This window comes from Abramis brama (genome assembly GCF_963993115.1).
Source record: "Abramis brama genome assembly, chromosome: 7".
NCBI classification, from domain to species: Eukaryota; Metazoa; Chordata; class Actinopteri; order Cypriniformes; family Leuciscidae; genus Abramis; species Abramis brama.
Window position 1 is genome coordinate 1764601 of NC_139969.1, and position 19656 is coordinate 1784256.

A 19656-nucleotide genomic window follows, 5' to 3' on the forward strand; every position below is an offset into this window, starting at 1 on the left:
AGCGTGGCAAAAGTGACGTTGTTTATTTCATAATAACTCCAATAGGATTGGTTCTTCACATGTATAATTCTCTGTTACTAGGCAGAATCAAATTGTGATTCCTTGATACTTAGGTTATATATTTAGACAGCTGCCTTTTAATTTGCTCTTTTAATTCTCTAACACTCAAACTTTGGCCCAAGTGCTGGGGACATTTAGTTTTCAAATCAGATAAATGTTAATCCTTCAAGGAAAGGAAATGTTATGATTAATTTAAAGTTCTGTAACTATATATATTTATATGTGTGTGTGTGTGTGTAGTGGCAAATAATTTTACTTCATGTTATATATGTGCTTGCATGGCAACAAACATATGATCTTAGTGTAAATTTACTGTGTGCTATTTCAAATGTCGGCTTCTATGAGCTGAAAGTATCTCTGCAACTAAAAAGGTGTTTATGTGCACCCAAAATCCTGCTATTGTCTTAGAAGCATTTCCTCTGTCTTGGGTCTAGAGAATGAGAGCTGTTTTTGTCTCCTTATATGGTATAGATCTTCTTTCTCGATTAACAGTACAGGAAACCAGCAGAGTGAGGTTCGAGTGATAAAAAAAAAAGCAGACTCTTTCTGAGTGTAAGTCCATTAGTATTGGTGTCCCCTGTGATTAATTTTTTTAATTAATCAACTTGAATTAATCAACTAACATTTGTTTTTTCTTGCAGGAACAACATTCATATGCTTTTAAATGTTTCCAAACTCTTTGGGGAAAACTTGTGACTTTGAGTGTGTGTGTGTTGTTATGTGTCAGAACGTAAATGTTGTTTTATTTATATTGTGTAGAACAAGTGAGTGTGCGCATGTGTTTTCTTTTTGTTTTCTTTTTCTTTCTCTCTCCCTGTCGCTTTTCGCTCATTTGAGTGTAACAGGTGCAGCTGTTTAGAAGGACGGGGCTGGTGGACTCATTGCGTGGATATAAGATGTGTGGAAGGCTTGTTAATCGAGTTCCCCCTCCTGCTTCATGCCGTTGTAGAGCGTGTGTGTGACCTACACAGTGGTGTTAAAGCCGGTTGGCTGTCGTGTGCTTCTTCCCTTTTGTAGTGTGAGCTGCTTGTGAGCGGCTTTCTGATTGTTAGCGGTATAGACCGGTAATTATGATATCCTGCACCGTTTACTGAGACTGATTGAGAGGCCAGAAGCCCTACTTTCCTTTTTACTTTTTCTCCTGTTTACTGGTTAGCAGGGAGGTAAGAATTGTATATTTTGTTTATTTCTAAATCCAGGAAAGACAACCTAAAATTTAGTTAAAAGTCCCGTTTTGTTTGTTGTTTTTGCGGCCGACTGAACCCTTTCATTTTGAACTATATTTTCCCTTTCAAAGGAATGAAATTTTACCCCTACATGTAACAATAAACATTGTTTTTCTTTGATCACTTTGTTTCGTTGTGGAGTGTTTATGGGAACAGGAGATGGAACTCCGGGCGACACCCTTTTAATAGGCGTCACTCTATATGTTAGTGCATGAGGCACGTAACAGTGTATAAATAACAAATAGGGGAAATGAAACTAGACAGATGGCTGGTTTTCAAACATTGTGATAAGTAAATCACAACAGCAGAGTTTACTTTTGCCAGTGACAGGGAAAAGGTTGGGGCTTGTCTTACCATTTGAACCAATCATATTAATAGAAGGTGACATGTTAAAATCACGAGTTAGGCACAATTATTTTAGTTTTTATGTGTCATGTCTTTATCCTATGAAAACTATTGTATCTGTGTTTTCGGTGGGATTTTCAATGGAAAAGTCTGAGATCCTTGCTTCTTCTTGGGAGAGATTTCCTGAGAACTGCTCGGAAAGATCTCCCGGATGTGATTAAAGCATTTAGAGGACATTTGCTGAAGTCTGTCTGTTATTACTGCTGCGCAGCAGGTCAGTTTAGGGAAGCAACTTAGAGTAAGAAACTCACCATTCTGGGAATATTGTCGTAAAAAATTTCAGATGACACTGCCATTCTTGGTCTTCTGAATAAGGATAAGGACATTCAACATTATACTACAGAGATTTCTAACTTTGTTTAGTGAAGCAACAGTCTTGTAATCAACGTTAGAAAAACAGAGGAAATTTTTTTTTATCCCAAGTTAGTAGGCAACCGCTGATCTATCCTGATTAACAATGAGCCCATTAGACAGGTTTCTTTGTACAAATACTATAACAAAATTATTTTTAAACAGGCAAGGAAATAGCTCTGGACCCTTCTCATGTGCTTTATCCAGAATTCAAACCACTCTATCAGTCGACGTTTTCATATCCCAAGGTTTATATATAACCACTATAAAAACTCTTTTGTTCCTCTGGCTACAAGGCTGTTAAACTCTAGTGCATGAGTCTCAAACTCGCGGCCCGGGGGCCAATTGAAGCCCGGGGGATGATATTTTGTGGCCCCCTACTAGGGCTGGGCGATATATCGCATGACATTGTTATGCGCATCTCGTCAGTAAAGCCGGTTCCTTGATTAGTAGTAAATCACCATCACCTGCTTTCAAATGGAGCGGCATTTACTACACAGAGCCGTAGTTAACTGACAAGCTGAGCCATATCGCATTAATTTCGCGGACGTATCGTCTGCGATAATTAATGCGATATGGCTCGTAACAGCTTCCAGCTGCGCAAATCTTAAAAAATGTCTATTGAGGCAACAAGATTTATTCAAGAAAGCAAACAAAAAGAATGAAGCAGCAGTCGAAGCTAGCTACGTGGTGAGTGAGATGATTGCTAAGGCTGGAAAGCCATTCAAGGAAGGCAAGTTCATAAAAAAGTGCATGTTACTAGCTGCAAGTAAAGTCTGTCCGGAAAAAGCAGAGAGCACGGGCAACACTGACACTGCGCAGCTCGCAGTATATGTCCGACGGCAATTTTGAAGTGATCAAGGAGTTGCTCGCTGTGATTCCAATGCATGGTCAGACCACCTCTCAGGAGATATTCCGCCAGCTGTGTGGTGCTATTGAGGATGCCGGTTTGCCATGGAAGAAGTTTGCTGGAATAACAACCAACGGAGAGCCATCAATGACAGGAAGGAAAAATGGACTGGTGGCACTTGTTCAGAGAAAACTGGAAGAGGAGAATGTGGAGGAGGCCATTGCTCTGCACTGCATTATCCATCAGCAGGCCCTTTCCTTTTTAACATCAAGGTATTGGGTGATCCAGTGTGATTGTGTCGATCGGGCACTACAGAGTTTACATTTTGACTCGTGTGGTTATGTCAGACCGCATGGTGTATTGAGTGTTCACTGCCGTTCGCTGACGCCAGTTTGGTTGCACGTGCCTGTAAAAGAAAAAAAAAAGAAAGACATGAATGGACAGGCCAGGGTTTTTTTTTCTCTGTGTGAGCATTCTTCCAAGTTGGATTTCCCTAATTGATGGCGAGCCTCCCACTTCAACCCTGAAAGGATCACAAAACTAGAGGAAAGGATAATTTTCCATTCTATTATTTTTCTTCGGACAAGTGTCACGGTTTTGGTCTGGTTTTGTTCTTGTCATGTTTGCTTCCTTGTCTGTCATGTGATCCCTTGTAGTCATGTGATACTGCCATGTGTCTTGTCATGAGTTTATTGTCTGATTGTTTGATCATTGTTCACAGGTGTCCCTTGTCTAGTCATTAGTCTTGTGTGTATTTAGCCCTCATGTTTGCCGTGTGTCGGTGTCTTGTATTGCTGATGTAACCACGTAGTAAGTTCTTGTTCCTGAGTTTGTTTTCGCCATGCCTCGCCATGTTTTTGTTTCTATGTCTGTTTCGGATTTTCATTAAACTGCATTTGGGTTCTACTTAAACTTGCTTCCAGTGGACCTCTTATTACATAATACAAGACCTAAACTATGAACCCAGCAGTTGACCTCCTTCGTCTTCGTCAGGACAACCGGACCGTAGAAGATTATGTCAAGGACTTTTGCGAACTCTGTCACAAGGTAGATTTTAATGATGTAGCACTCAAGGACATTTTTAGACATGGTTTAGACGAACCTTTGCGCTGTGGACTGCCTGGGGGAAAAATTCATTTCTCACTTGAACAATACATGGATTATGCTCTATTATTGAGCGGTTCCTCATTTACTGTGGGTTTTGAGAAGCCCCACAAATCCACAGTATCCGCCTTGCCTGAGTCTCTCCACGCCTTGCCTGAGTCTCTCCACGCCTTGCCTGAGTCTCTCCACGCCAAGCCTGAGTCTCTTCACGTCATGTCTGCCATGTCTGAATCTCTTCACGTCATGCCTGCCAAGTCTGAGAAGCCTGAATCTCTTCACGTCATGCCTGCCAAGCCTGAGTCTCTTCACGTCATGTCTGCCATGTCTGACTCTCTTCACGTCATGCCTGCCAAGCCTGAGTCTCTTCACGTCATGCCTGCCAAGCCTAAATCTCTTCTTGTCATGCCTGCCATGTCTGGGTCTCTTCACGCCACGTCGGCCGCCGAGCCGGTGTCTCCTGACAAGATGGCCGCCGCAGAGCCTGTGTCTCCTGACTAGATGGCCGCCGCCGAGCCTGTGTCTCCTGACAAGATGGCCGCCGCCGAGCCTGTGTCTCCTGACAAGATGGCCGCCGCCGAGCCTGTGTCTCCTGACAAGATGGCCGCCGCCACGCCTGAACCTGAGCCCTCAGTTATGGCTACACTAACAATTATGGCCACAGCCATATGGTGTGTGTGGTCGGTGCACACATTTGAAGTTCACGTCACGTCTGCCGAGCCAGAGCCTGTTCACGTCACGTCTGCCGAGCCAGAGCCTGTTCACGTCACGTCTGCCGAGCCAGAGCCTGTTCACGTCACGTCTGCCGAGCCAGAGCCTGTTCACGTCACGTCTGCCGAGCCAGAGCCTGTTCACGTCACGTCTGCCCAGCCAGCGCCTGATCTCGCCACGTCTGCCCAGCCAGCGCCTGATCTCGCCACGTCTGCCCAGCCAGCGCCTGATCTCGCCACGTCTGCCCAGCCAGCGCCTGATCTCGCCACGTCTGCCCAGTCTGAGCCTGATCTCGCCACGTCTGCCCAGTCTGAGCCAGTCCTATACCCCCTGGCTCTCCCCAAGAAAATTTTGGGAGGGGGTAATAGGATCATGGATAGGACCATGGAGGCGGCGACGCCATGGTCTCCCACACATCCAGATCCGCCCTGGCCACCGGAGCTGTCTGGTCCACCCTGGCCACCAGAGCTGTCTGGTCCACCCTGGCCACCGGAGATGTCAGGTCCACCCTGGCCACCTGAACTGTCAGGTCCGCCCTGGCCGCCGGAGCTGTCTGGTCCGCCCAAGCTTCGTCACGGCCCTGGTCCGCCCAAGCTTCGTCACGGCCCTGGTCCGCCCAAGCTTCGTCACGGCCCTGGTCCGCCCAAGCTTCGTCACGGCCCAGGCCCGCCCACGTCTCGTCACGACCCAGGTCCGTCCACGTCATGCCACGTCCCTAGCCCTGTCCCCCTGCACGGGCCTGGCCCACCATCCCTCCCCCAAGACCGCCTCCGCTCCACCACCCACCTGGACTTTTATGTGTTGCTGGGCGTCGGGAGACGCCCTTAGAGGGGGGGATTCTGTCACGGTTTTGGTCTGGTTTTGTTCTTGTCATGTTTGCTTCCTTGTCTGTCATGTGATCCCTTGTAGTCATGTGATCCTGCCATGTGTCTTGTCATGAGTTTATTGTCTGATTGTTTGATCATTGTTCACAGGTGTCCCTTGTCTAGTCATTAGTCTTGTGTGTATTTAGCCCTCATGTTTGCCGTGTGTCGGTGTCTTGTATTGCTGATGTAACCACGTAGTAAGTTCTTGTTCCTGAGTTTGTTTTTTCGCCATGCCTCGCCATGTTTTTGTTTCTATGTCTGTTTTGGATTTTCATTAAACTGCATTTGGGTTCTACTTAAACTTGCTTCCAGTGGACCTCTTATTACAACAAGTAAGAAAACACATTCCCGGAGACTGGTTTCTTATATATATATATATATATATATATATATTTTTGATGGGACTAAACTTCTCAGGAGCACAATTAGAAAATTTAAGACTGATCACTCTACGATTGACACAGAATTGAACTTAAAAAAAAAAAGTGATATCACTGGTATTTGTTTTCATTTGTGATCACTTGAATACATTGATTGTGATTGTGATTAAATGAAAAGTAATTCAGAGGGTGCACCCAGGGTATACATATAGTTCATTGTTTTTTTTCTGTTTTTATTATGTACTTTGTTTATGTGAATGAGGGAAAAAGAAAAAATCACTAAACTCAAAGCAAAGTTGTTATTGATTCAACTTACCCCCTGTCTCTGCCTGTTGCTCAGTATCACCGCCGCCTCCCCTTATGTACCGTGCAGTCTTCTGATTTTATTTGTCTGGTCCATTAGTAAGTGGGTTAATACCCGCTAGAACTGTGGCGAGCCAGCCAGGAGGTGGCGCTGTTGCTGAGTATTAACAGTTGTGATTTAAACTATTCAATTTGCATATTTTAACCCTTAACAAACAAAAATGGATATAGTTGAGGCAGAGGGTATTAAAGTTCCAAACTCTGTGATTGTTAGTGGCTTGACTAAAACCAAAAGTGAGGATGAGTTAATTGACACCCTAGAACCATTTTCATTAGTGACAAAGAATCAGAGTTTTACTAGAGCACAATAATTGAATATAACAGTGATCAAGCCTTAGAAAATGCTAGAACCCCAGCTGCCTTATACTCACCAGCTGTCCTGCAATTGTCTTTACACAGTCTAGGCTCAGGGTGTTCTCCGGTAAATGTCCTAGACCTGGAAATGAGGTTGATTATGATACTTGGCTACTCCTCCTCCTGGTCATGCTACGCACAGAAGAAGACAAACATACAGCAAAGGTCACTCATATGAAGCAGCATCTTGGGTCTTCTAAACAGAGAGCTCTGATGCATTCCCAAAGAACGTAGGTCTCTGCAAAGAGAAGCTCCAGGACTGGCTTCACTTGCAACTGAAACACAAGAGCTCAAGAAACAGATTGCTAAGCTACAAAGTCAGTTAGGCAATCTTATGACCAAGCCTAAAACCCAGAAGAAATTCCCACTGCAAGCAGTAGACAAACAGTACAAAACAAAGGTAGGAACTGCTGGTAATGTGAGTGCAAATCCAGTCAATAAGAAACCAACAGGCAGGCCGAGGCCATGGTACTGTTTTACATGTGGCAAGGATGGCCACGTTGCATCTTCTTGCACTTCTGAACCTAACCCTGCACATGTCACTTCCAAACACAAGCTCCTAAAAGAGAAGCAGCTTCAGTGAAACGCTCAGAACCCCACCCCCAACCCTGATTAAACTAGAGCCAGCCCTTGTTTTGGAACAGACGGGGGCTGAATTTAAAGCAAACCGTCTCACTGCTAAACATGTTTCAAACAAATCTCAATCTTCTAGTAAGCAAAGCGCTTGCCTGCCAGAGGGTTTAGTCAGTGCTAGGTGCATTGCGGAGGTTAGCATAGCCGGTGAAAAGTGTCATTGTTTATTGGACACTGGGTCACAAGTCACAACAGTACCCAAACCCTTTTATGAGCAGCATCTCTCAGAGTATCCCATTAACTCCATCAATGACATCTTGGAAGTAGAAGGCGCCAATGGTCTGTCTGTCTGCCAATACCCTGGTATTCCACCATCTGATGATGATAACTCGTTCGCTGACCCAGAGGATGAAGATCTTAATGAAAGGTATAATGCTTTTAAGGTTCTCTACAATCTGTAAGACTGGAAAAACTGGAAGAGAGGGCAACTCTCTGAGAGATCAAAGGAAATTAACATTTGAGCTCACTCTTGTGCACCATTCGAGACGCAAGTCTCACCTCAGAGTCATCTTAATCTACATTTCTTTCCCCTGTTCCATGTATTTTCTAATGTCAGGTAGAAAATACATTGATACATTGAAAACACAACTGATTATGTAATTGGCATGATACATTTACCTGACATAATAAATTGTTACATTTGATTTTATTATGACTTACTCTGAAATTATTAGATTAAGTAGATTAAACAAATGCGCATGTGAGTCCGTTTTGAGTGGAGCATAGGGCACACCAACTGTGATTTTAGAGTTCCGGCTAATATTTGGCACTAATTCAAGTGTACTTGGTTTTGTAAAGACAAAAAGGGAATTTCCGTTTAGGACAGCAAAATGTTGCCCGACCAACCTAAATAGGGTGAGTCTTACCTCTTTTTCATGTAATGTTACTCTAGTTAAGTGTACGTGGGGAAACAATGGCATGACCAAATCAAAGCTACTATCATCCATCCATCCATCCATCCATCTTCTTCCGCTTATCCGGGGCCGGGTCGCGGGGGCAGCAGTCTAAGCAGGGATGCCCAGACTTCCTCCAGCTCTTCTGGGGGACACTGAGGCATTCCCAGGCCAGCCGGGAGACTTAGTCCCTCCAGCGTGTCCTAGGTCTTCCCCGGGGTCTCCTCCTGGTGGGACATGTCCGGAACACCTTCCCGGGAAGGCGTCCAGGAGGCATCCGGAAAAGATGACCGAGTCACCTCAGCTGGCCCCTCTCGATGTGGAGGAGCAGTGGCTCTACTCTGAGCTCCTCTTGAGTGACCAAGCTTCTCACCCTATCTCTAAGGGATCTCCCAGCCACCCTGCGTAGAAAGCTCATTTCGGCCGACCGGTATCCGGAATCTTGTCCTTTCGGTCAAGACCCACAGCTCATGACCATAGGTGAGAGTAGGAACGTAGATTGACCGGTAAATCGAGAGCTTCGCCTTGCGGCTCACATTCTTCACCACGACAGACTAGTACAGTGACCGCATTACTGCAGAAGCTGCACCAATCCATCTGTCAATCTCCCGTTCCATCCTTCCCTCACTCGTAAACAAGACCCTAAGATACTTGAACTCCTCCACTTGAGGCAGGAACTCTCCACCAACCTGAAGTGGGCAAACCACCCTTTTCCAACTGAGAACCATGGCTTCGGATTTGGAGGTGCTGATTCTCATCCCAGCCGCTTCACACTCGGCCCAGTGCATGTTGAAGGTCCTGGTCTGATGGGGCCAGCATGACAACATCATCCGCAAAGAGCAGAGATGAAATTGTGTGGTCCCCAAACCTGACACCCTCCGGCCCCTGGCTGCGCCTAGAAATTCTGTCCATAAAAATTATGAAAAGAACCAGAGACAAAGGGCAGCCCTGCTGGAGTCCAACATGCACCGGGAACAAGTCTGACTTACTGCCGGCAATGCGAACCAAGCTCCTGCTCCGGTCGTACAGGGACCGGATAGCCCTTAGCAAAGAGCCCCGAACCCCATACTCCCAGAGCACCCTCCACAAGATGCCGCGAGGGACACAGTCGAATGCCTTCTCCAAATCCACAAAGCACATGTGAATTGGTTGGGCAAACTCCCATGAACCCTCCAGCACCCTGGAGAGGGTATAGAGCTGGTCCAGTGTTCCACGACCGGGACGAAAACCGCACTGTTCCTCCTGAATCCGAGGTTCTACTATCGGCTGTATTCTCCTCTCCAGTACCCTGGCATAGACTTTCCCGGGGAGGCTGAGAAGTGTGATCCCCCTATAGTTGGAGCACACCCACCAGTCCCCCTTCTTAAAAAGCGGAACCACCACCCCGGTCTGCCAGTCCAAAGGTACTGTCCCCGAATGCCACGCAATGCTACAGAGGCGTGTCAGCCAAAACAGCCCCACAACATCCAGAGAGTTGAGGTACTCGGAGCGGATCTCATCCACCCCCGGTGCCTTGCCACAGAGGAGTTTCTTGACTACCTCGGTGACGAGTCCACCTCCGAGCCCTCAGCCTCTGCTTCCTCAATGGAAGAAGTGTCGGTGGGATTGAGGAGATCCTTGAAGTATTCCTTCCACCGTCTGATGACATCCCCAGTCGAGGTCAACAGCTGCCCACCTCTACTGTAAACAGCGTTGGTAGGGCACTGCTTCCCCCTCCTGAGGCGCCGGACGGTTTGCCAGAATCTCTTCCAGGCCGACCAGTAGTCCTTCTCCATGGCATCACCGAACTCCTCCCAAGCCCGATTTTTTGCCTCCACAACCACCCGGGCTGCAGTCCGTTTGGCCTGTTGGTACCCATCAGCTGCCTCAGGAGTCCCACAAGCCAGCCAGGCCCGATAGGACTCCTTCTTCAGTTTCACAGCATCCATTACTTCAGGTGTCCACCACCAGGTTCGGGGATTGGCGCCTCGACAGGCACCGGAGACCTTACGGCCACAGCTCCAAGTGGCCGCGTCGACAATGGAGGTGGAGAACATGGTCTACTTGGACTCAATATCTCCAGACTCCCTCGGGATCCGGTCGAAGCTCTGCCGGAGATGGTAGTTGAAGATCTCTCTGAAAGGGGATTTGGCCAAACGTTCCCAACAGACCCTCACAGTACGTTTGGGTCTGCCGAGTCTGTCCAGCTTTCTCTACCCCGCCATCGGATCTAACTCACCACCAGGTGGTGATCAGTTGACAGCTCCGCCCCTCTCTTCACCCGAGTGTCCAAGACATACGGCCGGAGGTCAGATGAAACGACCACAAAGTCGCAAAACTACTATCAGAGAAGTAATATTGGTCATCTTATATCTGTAGTTGTGGCCATGACCTCTGACTAGAGAGAGTGTCATTTTAATTCAAGTGTATACAGATCCATGGGGGCTATACAAAATATCTTAGATGGAGTAAGCATGAATGCGACTCTCTATATTAGCCAATTAATATATTATAAAAATGACCAATAACCAATTGACCTAAATTTGAGGTTGTGATAAAATGGAGTCAGATAAAAGTTTAATTGAAATTATAAAATGGTTAGTTCTGGTCCTTGATTCAGATTGGTTCTGATTCTGAGCCGCATTCAAAGCCGTTGTAAATTACTCAACAAACATACACCTGTGACCGCATTACATTAGTATTACTGCGCAACTGCCGTTTGTGATTCTTTGTTGCTGCATGTGTTGCTTGGCAACCTCTTTGGAACTACATTGCTTGTTGGAGGAATAAATGTGTTATAACGTTATTTTTTTGTTGCTGGTGTTTATTTTATGAATACAATAAATACTAAAATGAATATTTTCTTGGAGTAACCGTTTTATAAAAGCAATAAGCCCCTTGAAGCCATGTTTTACAGTGAATTTAGAACAGCTAAGGGGGTTTTAACTCCGCTCCATGTCGTGCCTAACAACGCCCCTTAGCTGTTCTAAATTCACTGTAAAACACAGCTTCAAGGGGCCTATTGCTTTACTAAATTACTTTGCCACGCGCAGAAACCTTCACCCACTTATCGGAAACTGTCGTTGGACCGATTGGACAGGCTTTACAAACGCTAATCGAATCTTACCTGATCGGGAGCATCTGATGCAGCATCTCTGCAATCCTTCCTAGGATTAGTGTCCTGGTTAGGGTTGCACCAGCCGTTCGTAAGTTCTTTCTAAAATTGGAACGTGAAGTCCACACCAGAGGCTTAGTAACTACTAGCTAGTTTGTAACTAACTCTGTAGCCTACTTTATTACTTACTTACTTATTCCGTTGCATCATTTGTTCGTAAGGCAGAGCGTAGGTAGTAGGTCATAAATTCTCTGTTAAGTAATGCGTAGTCTCATAATATGACGTTAACCCTCAATGATCCAATAGCAGCCTTCAAATACATGAGCAGAAGTTGTGATTAAATGCTGGGAATTTCAGTTTATCTAACTTCTAACAAACTAACTAACTCTTTTGCCTCACTTAAATGGGTGGTATAATACGTCTCTGATGTCCTCAGAGTGTGTGTGTGAAGTTTTAGCTCAAAATACCCCACAGATATTTTTATATAGCATGTTAAAAATTGTCACTTTTTGAGGGTGAGCAAAAACGCACCGTTTTTGTGTCTGTCCCTTTAAATGCAAATGAGCTGCTGCTCCCGGCACAGGGGGTGGAGCTTCAACAGCTTGTGTCCTTTTCCCTCACACACACATGCACTGACAATTACAAAAACGTTTAGCCTTTTATGTTCAAACCGGAGTCAGACAAAGATGGAAAGACTCAAGAAGTGACAACATGTAGAAGCAACAGGACATTTCTGAATGGTTAGTTGATGTATTTATGTAGCTGATGTGGAGTTAATTATCTTCTAGTCATTGATTAGCATATTCTGTCATGATAATCTATAAATCGCTCATGTGGGATCTGTTGTAAGAGGCCAACAGAGTGTCATGCTATTGCATTTGTGTTGCGTACTGTATTGCATGTGAAAAGACTGATGGGACAGCTTGAGCTTGAACTCACAAATGTGCTCGACTACAACAACTCTTCCTCTTCTCAACATGGACTGTGTGTTTCCGGGGGCGGAGTTTATGTAAATTTTAGGGTTGGTGATGTCACTAACCCGGGAGGAATGTCCTGTAGTCTCTACCAGCCGTTTTTTGTAGTCCTTAAAAAACGATTTCTTTAAAATAAAATATCTCCCTTTGCTTTGAAGTTTTGCAGATGTTGTTTATGCTCAAACAGCAACATTACACACTAACTAAAGTTAGAAAAGTGAAATCATAATCAACCACCCCTTTAACATTATGCTCTCTTTCAGTGACTGATTTTGAAACTGCCTGTGCTGAAAGATGAAAAAAAGATGAAAGATTAAAAGGCATTTGGTTAACAGAAAAGACATTATTTTCCAACATCCTACATTTTCCTTATGTTCTTACTGTATTGATCTGTCCACCTAAAACACATTTTTGGAGAAAAGGATGAGGATGAAAGAGGAAGGGAGGAGATGCTGGATAACAGGACTTTGTTTGATAAAGAAATGAATGTATGAAATCCAAATGATTTTGATAAAGAAATGAATGTATGAAATCCAAATGATTTAATATACTGTATATATATATATATGTGCTCTGACATAGTTGATCTGTTTTTTTTGTTTTTGTTTTTTTGGCTAGTAGAAGTTCTAAATGGCCGGTGACTTAAAAATTTAGTAGCCAAATTGGCCATTGAGTGAAAAAGTTAATTTCAAACCCTGCAGACAGCAATTCAACACTCACAACCATGGGACAGAGCTGTCACAGAGGTGTACCGGGCAATCCTCACGCTACTACATGTCACCATACAAACTCTTGAATGGGAGGAAGATGCGAACCAAGCTTAAAGGGTAACTAAACCCCTGGTCAGAGCCTGGCTCCACCCACTGGCAATATTTGAAATGCTGGAAAAGTAGGCAGAGCCCAGCGGAGGGGGGGCGTGCATTCTGTAGGCAAGGGCGTGGTTAGCTGGTGCCCTCTGACGTCAGAAAGAAAATTCAACTGCAGTAACCACCGTTCAACCTGAAGAGGGCAGCACTCAGACGTTTTTACACCGTATTTTTTAGAATTAAAACACTTTAAACACAAATGTCAAAAAAATTACTTGAATCAATGAACAGCATTAATAAAGCCTCAGTCTTACAGATCAAAAAAGTTGTTTTAGGGTTTAGTTAACCTTTAACATCCTACCTTTGCATGGGAAGGGCAAATGTGATCTTGTTGCTCTCTGCAAAAATGTGAAAAAGAAACGGGTATTCAATATTCCCTTCCCTTTACCTCTGTACAGATAAAACATTGTTCAAAATAATTCCGCTTTGCATGGACACGTGGAAGCAATAATAAAAATAATTTTTAAGGCCAGACAGGGAGTTTGTTGAGGTCAATTTGTAGAGAAAGACTACACGCCTGCACACATATCCTATATATTCAGATATACATCTATATAGACTAAACACGTAATACGCATGTGCCGTCAGCATTTTCACAGCATTTTTGAAGTTTACGTGGAGATGATAACTTTTTTGTCAAAACTTTTCAATGCTTGCACCCTGGAACCTGTTTCAAGGTTTACGTTCTCAAGCCACCAAACACTGTTGTTGTGCAAATGAACGGGTCGGAGTGTGTTAAGGGCTGTAAAAATGGTGTCGTGTTAGCGGCCCCTAAGTTAATAACTAATGATCTTTGCAACGGAAATGAATCAATCAAACTAACTTTATCTGGACAATAACTTTATTCTAGAGCTGCTGTAAAGCCTAAACAATCTCTGTTACTGTAATCTCCTATTATCACTGTAAAGCTGCTTTGAAACAATATATATTGTTAAAGCGCTGTATAAATGAAGGTGACTTGACTTGAATTGACTTGACAATATACTCTTTTTTTTTTTTTTTGACAAAACATCCCATGTTTTGGTCGTGACTGCACATTTTCGGCGGTTACAGTAATGTTTTGGTAGTGAGCACAATAGTTTGCCATGACTGAATCAGACTGTCAACATTTTATGTTAATACAAATAACTAACTATGTTGCACATATAGCAGACACACATCTGAACATCTGTCACGAACTGCTCTGAGACACAAAGGTTGAGGATCCAAATGCAGTTTATTTCAGTAATCCAGAATCTAGTGAGTGAGTGAGAGAGAGAGAGAGAGAGAGGGAGAAGAGATGGATGGACACAAGCAACTCTGACCGCAGACACACAGAGTGGGAAATCTCTCTGACCTGTCACCAGGAGATCAAGTGTGGATCACAGACACAAGATCTACAGGGACTGTGACATCTGCGCATTAAACACCAAGATCTTACTTGGTCAGTGGACCACAGGGCACTTTAAGGACGAATCGTCGCCACCTTGTGCCCATGTCAGAAGACAACAGCAATAAAACACAGGAGCACTGCAGGGGTTGACCTGCAGGATACTGGAGATGTCTCCGCGGGGCCTCAGTGCACTCCCGAAACGCTGAGAACCAGGTCTGGCAGGTCTATCACAAAGCCGGATCGACTGGACCTGTGAGAACTGAAATGAAAAAAAAGAAATAAATGGAAATGTGAAAAAAAGAAAGAGAAATATAAAATGTATTGGGGGGACAATACAAGGGGGTTTGTTAATGTAATCCTATAAGGGGTTAATGGGAGGTTAAATCTTGTTGTGTATTAACGGTCTATGTGTTCTTTCGTAGCTGAAAGATGCCTCATTGAGTTCATATTCTTTAGTGTAATCCGGTTTCAATATGAGTTCTCAGGAAGGAAGAGTGTTAAATAAGCACTGTAAAGAAATGTGTTATATAGACCAAATGTTCACAGTGATACAAAAGTGAGATTTTGAGTTTGATGCAACCTGTGGATAAATGATGTAGGTCACAGTCTATTGCTCTTCAGGAAGGGAGATGTGGTGTGATCTATAATACTGTTACATTGTCTAGGCACTAGGGGGCAGTAGAGGGGGTTCACGAGGTTGTGTGGTGTGTTCGGAGTGAAGTGAATAAAAAGTAAAGTCATGTAAAATCTACCCTGCTGTGTCTTTATTCGATATCTTAAGAACCCAACACGACACAAATAAGAGCTTGACTTTTAGAATTTAGAATTTAGAAAAACGTTATTGTCTATCACTGATGATAGATATTTTTCTAAGGTTAAAAAGCTCTTAATCAATACAAATCAAGAACACACACAATTCAACAATCAACATAATCATACAATTCATTATTAAAACAGACATCTTAAAAATTGTAGACAATTCTACTTCTAACTTCTACAATTGTGCACAATTCTCCAATCCACACACACTCACTTGAGCTTGTGTAAAATAGTCCCTGCATTGGGCACAACCAGATTCCTATAAGCCTTCTTCCTGGCTAAGGGAGTTCTGAACCGGCATCCTGATGGAAGTGGATGAAGAGAGTCATAAAGCGAGTGTGTGGAGTCTGTAATAACAGAAGCTGCTTTCCTCTTTACTACCATATTATAAAGGTCTGAGAGGTGAAGCTGCGAGACCCCAGTGATCTTTAGCCTGCTTAAAGGGGGGGTGAAATGCTCATTTTTACTCAATCCTTCATATCTCCAAAAAGTCTTTAGTTTTATTATATTTATAAAAGAAAGATAGGCTGTACCCAGTGGTGTAGTCTAGTTTTTTGTAGTGAGTATACTGTAATATAACCCCCAGGTTCAGTTAAATTTGGATTTTACAGTATACCCGTCATTAGGTTTCATGAATGTGAGAAGACTAACGTTAAGCTTTTGTCAGAACAACGATGGAGGTTATGGCTGGCGAGGATAAACGGGAAAGAAACTCCCTCAAAACACGCAAGAATTTGTTGTTTTTTATTGCGAGTGTACACAAATATAAGTTAACACTTTGCAGTTTGAATTATGTCCTGTATGAACAAAATAATGAGATATTAAAAACATACAAAAACAACATTGTTTCCACTGTTCGATCGCGCCCGCGACTCTCTCACTCTCACACACACACACTCACACACACACATTCCAGCACGGCAATCTCAGATTATGTCCCTAAAGAACCCGCGTATAAAGTAGTTCCGCATTACATTAATTAATTTGCACGCGAGTTTTATTTATTTTCATACCGTGTATATTACCGTGTATATTCATATTCATGCACATATTTCCAGGCTCGGAATTGCTCACTTGTATTAAAACTCCTAGCCAATACCAGATAATGATACACATGATAATACTGTATCTGCTGCATAAGTGCTCAGTGCTTCCTTTGTTAGCGCATACGGATCCACACCATTTATGACTGAAATTTTCGCATTGTACCTCTCTCTGTCTTGTGTTAATAGAGTCTCTTTATAATCTCTGTCACTTTGTCTCTTCATGATTTTCGTAACATTATAAATGGAAAGAAATATTAGAAATTTGCTTGTAAAACTCATAGACAGTATGGTAAAACATTGTAAACACAGCAGCTTTTGCCCTCAAAGATGCCGTCTCCGGGGAGGTCACGTGACGATTTTTTAAGTGGGTATACGGAAATCCTTGGCCTTTTCTAGTGGGTATACGGCGTATACCTGCGTATCACGTAGACTACACCACTGGCTGTACCGAGTCTTTCCGGGAAAAACCGAGCGGCTGGAGGCGGGCCGTGTGGGCGAAGCTAAAGCTGTGCTAACGCGCCGAGCTAACAACACACAGAGACATTTGAAGCAGTTTTACTCACCGCCCGGTTCCAACGCACGACCGCGAGCCTTTATCATTGTGGCTGCTCGATCTTAAGCATTAGACGATCTGCAATTCCGTAGATCTGGGCTTTGTTTATAAAACAATCATCGTCGAAATGCAGGGAACAAACAGTCTTGCACAACCTCCGTTGATGCTGCTCTGAAAAAACAAACTCCATCCACTGGTCCCTTAACGCTGGGTTCTTTGGGAATCTGTGCAGGGTTGTCTTGCCCTGGCAACCAAAAACCCACTAAAGCCGAGCAGAGTGCTTTGATGAGGTACTGCTTTCGCTCTCTCGCTCTGGTCTACGAGTGCGTGCGCGCCCGCGCTATTCCAGTGCCCTTAGGACCCATATAAGGAAATTCCGCCCCAGCTGACGTCACGCAGACCCATACTCGAAAAAAACTTTCCGAAACTTGTGACAAACCGGAAGGACAATTTTTGGCACAGAAATACTCCTTCAAACGTACAATTTAATTTTTGAAACTTTGTCCATGTTTAGCATGGGAATCCAATTCTTTAACAGTGTAAAAAACTCAGTATGCATGAAATAGCATTTCACCCCCCCTTTAATAATTCTTGATCATTTGTTCTTATTTTCAGCTGAAAGTAAGCGATACCAAGAAACAATGTTAAATGTCATGACTGACTGTTGTCATAATGTCAGAGGAAGATGAGGACGTTCCTTTGGTGAGAGGAACGAGTGTGTCATATTCGCTGTTGGTATATCAGTACCTCTTTCTCTTTCTCTCCAACACCATCAGCTGTAAATCACAATTGGAAAGGAAAGGTGCTCATAAAGTAAAAGTTCTTCTTGCCTCTATACTGATTTGATTTGATTTGAGTTATTTTATTTTCACAACAAAAGCATAAAAAACAGTGTTATACGTTTCACAAAAAAATATGTGATGGACAATTGCCCGAAAAACCCTCAAGGGGCTTAATTAGTGGCAATCTCCATAGAAACAATAACAAATTAAAAACATTATAAAACAATTTAAAATTGGATTTAGAGCACAAACCCATATGGAAAATTCAGACAACTTAGTAGCAACAATTTTACTCTCTGTTTAAACTGTTCTTTAGAAAACCTCAATAAATGATGTGGGAAGACTATTCCATACCTTTGACCCTCTGTATGATACACTAAACTGTGTTTGAGTTGTACGAGAGGCCTAATAAGACAATTACTACGAGTCGGATACTGGTGAAATTCATTATTAAAAATAAAAATATTACAAAATTGCTGGGGAAATAACTTTTTTTATAGAACTATAAACGAATAAAGCAATTTGAAGTTGATTCACTTGGTAAAGTGCCTGAGCAAACAGTGATTGGGAGGGGTGTCTACGATTTACACTAAATATTATTCTTAAAGTTTGCTTCTGACGTCGAAAAATAGATTCCAGTTTAGTTGGGTGGGTACTAGCCCAAGCAACATTACAATAATTGATATATGGGTACAACATTGAGTAATACAACATAACTGCAACCTTTTTATCTGCCCTAAATGAACTCTACCCCCTATTATGCCGCGTACCTCCTGTGTGTGGGAGGCTTTTGATCCTATTAACCTCCAGACACTGAAGTCTGTGAGCGCCAATCTCAAACTTTCATTCTGCCCAAATGATATCATTCACCCGAGATTTTTAAAATTAATCATCAACTCGTTGGGTCCAGGTATGGTATCTCTTATTAACAAGTGTCTAAACACTGGCTCTGTTCCGGACAATCTTAAAGTGGCTACGGTCACTCCTGGATCCTTCTGTTTTAAAAAATTACCGGCCCATCTCTGTCCTCGTGATCAACTCCAACACTTTTTGTCAAATAACCGTATATATGAGGTTTTTCAATCTGGGTTTAGGACTGCCCACAGCACTGAGTCCGCTCTCCTGCGAGTGCTAAACGACATTTATATCTCTACTGACTCTGGAGACACTGTGGTTCTAGTTCTCCTAGATCTGTCGGCGGCTTTTGACACCGTTGACCACCCTACTCTGTTAGCTAGACTGGAGACGTGGGTGGGCATAAAAGGCTCTGTCTTGTCATGGTTCCAGTCTTACCTTTCTGACAGAAAGTTTTTAGTAAAGATGAGAAACTTCTCCAACTCCATGGCACCTCTGAGCTGTGGTCTTCCACAGGGCTCCATTTTGGCTCCCTCTCTATTTTCTCTCTACATGCTACCGCTGGGCACAATTTTTAGGAAACACTGTGTATCATTTCACTTTTATGCAGATGACACCCAAATTTACATTCCAATCAAGCGCAATAATCCTGCAGCATTAAACTCTCTTCTGCTATGCTTAGAGGAGGTGAAGGCATGGCTGGCTCAAAATTTCCTATCTCTTAATGATGATAAGACCGAGGTCATTGTTTTCAGGCCGAGTGAAAGGTCCCAGTGTACATGCCCAGACTTGGGGAGTCTATCTCCCTTTAAATCTACAGGAGTGCGGAACTTAGGTGTTCTTGTTGACCAGTGTAAGACTGAAAATACTGGTTCAGGCCCTGATCTGAGACAAAAGGCTAATTACCATTTTGTCCTCCCCCATGCGACATCAGTTCCACAAAATAATAAGAACTCACACAAGAATATGGTTTAATGTAAATGTTTATCATTGACTGTCATGTTTTTGGTGTCATTTGAGATGTCTCAAAGTGAGTGATACAGATATCTCATATCCAGATAGATAAAATAAAAGGTAATAAGGTTTATAGAAGTTTAGAGAA

The 19656-nt window shown here is 43.3% G+C and overlaps 1 protein-coding gene across 1 annotated transcript in view; it reads right to left on the reverse strand.

Moving 5' to 3' along the window:
- Positions 1–19656, reverse strand: part of LOC311087653 (uncharacterized protein) — a 415151-nt gene that overhangs the window by 346869 nt on the left and 48626 nt on the right. The gene's annotated exons all lie outside the window — the stretch shown is intronic.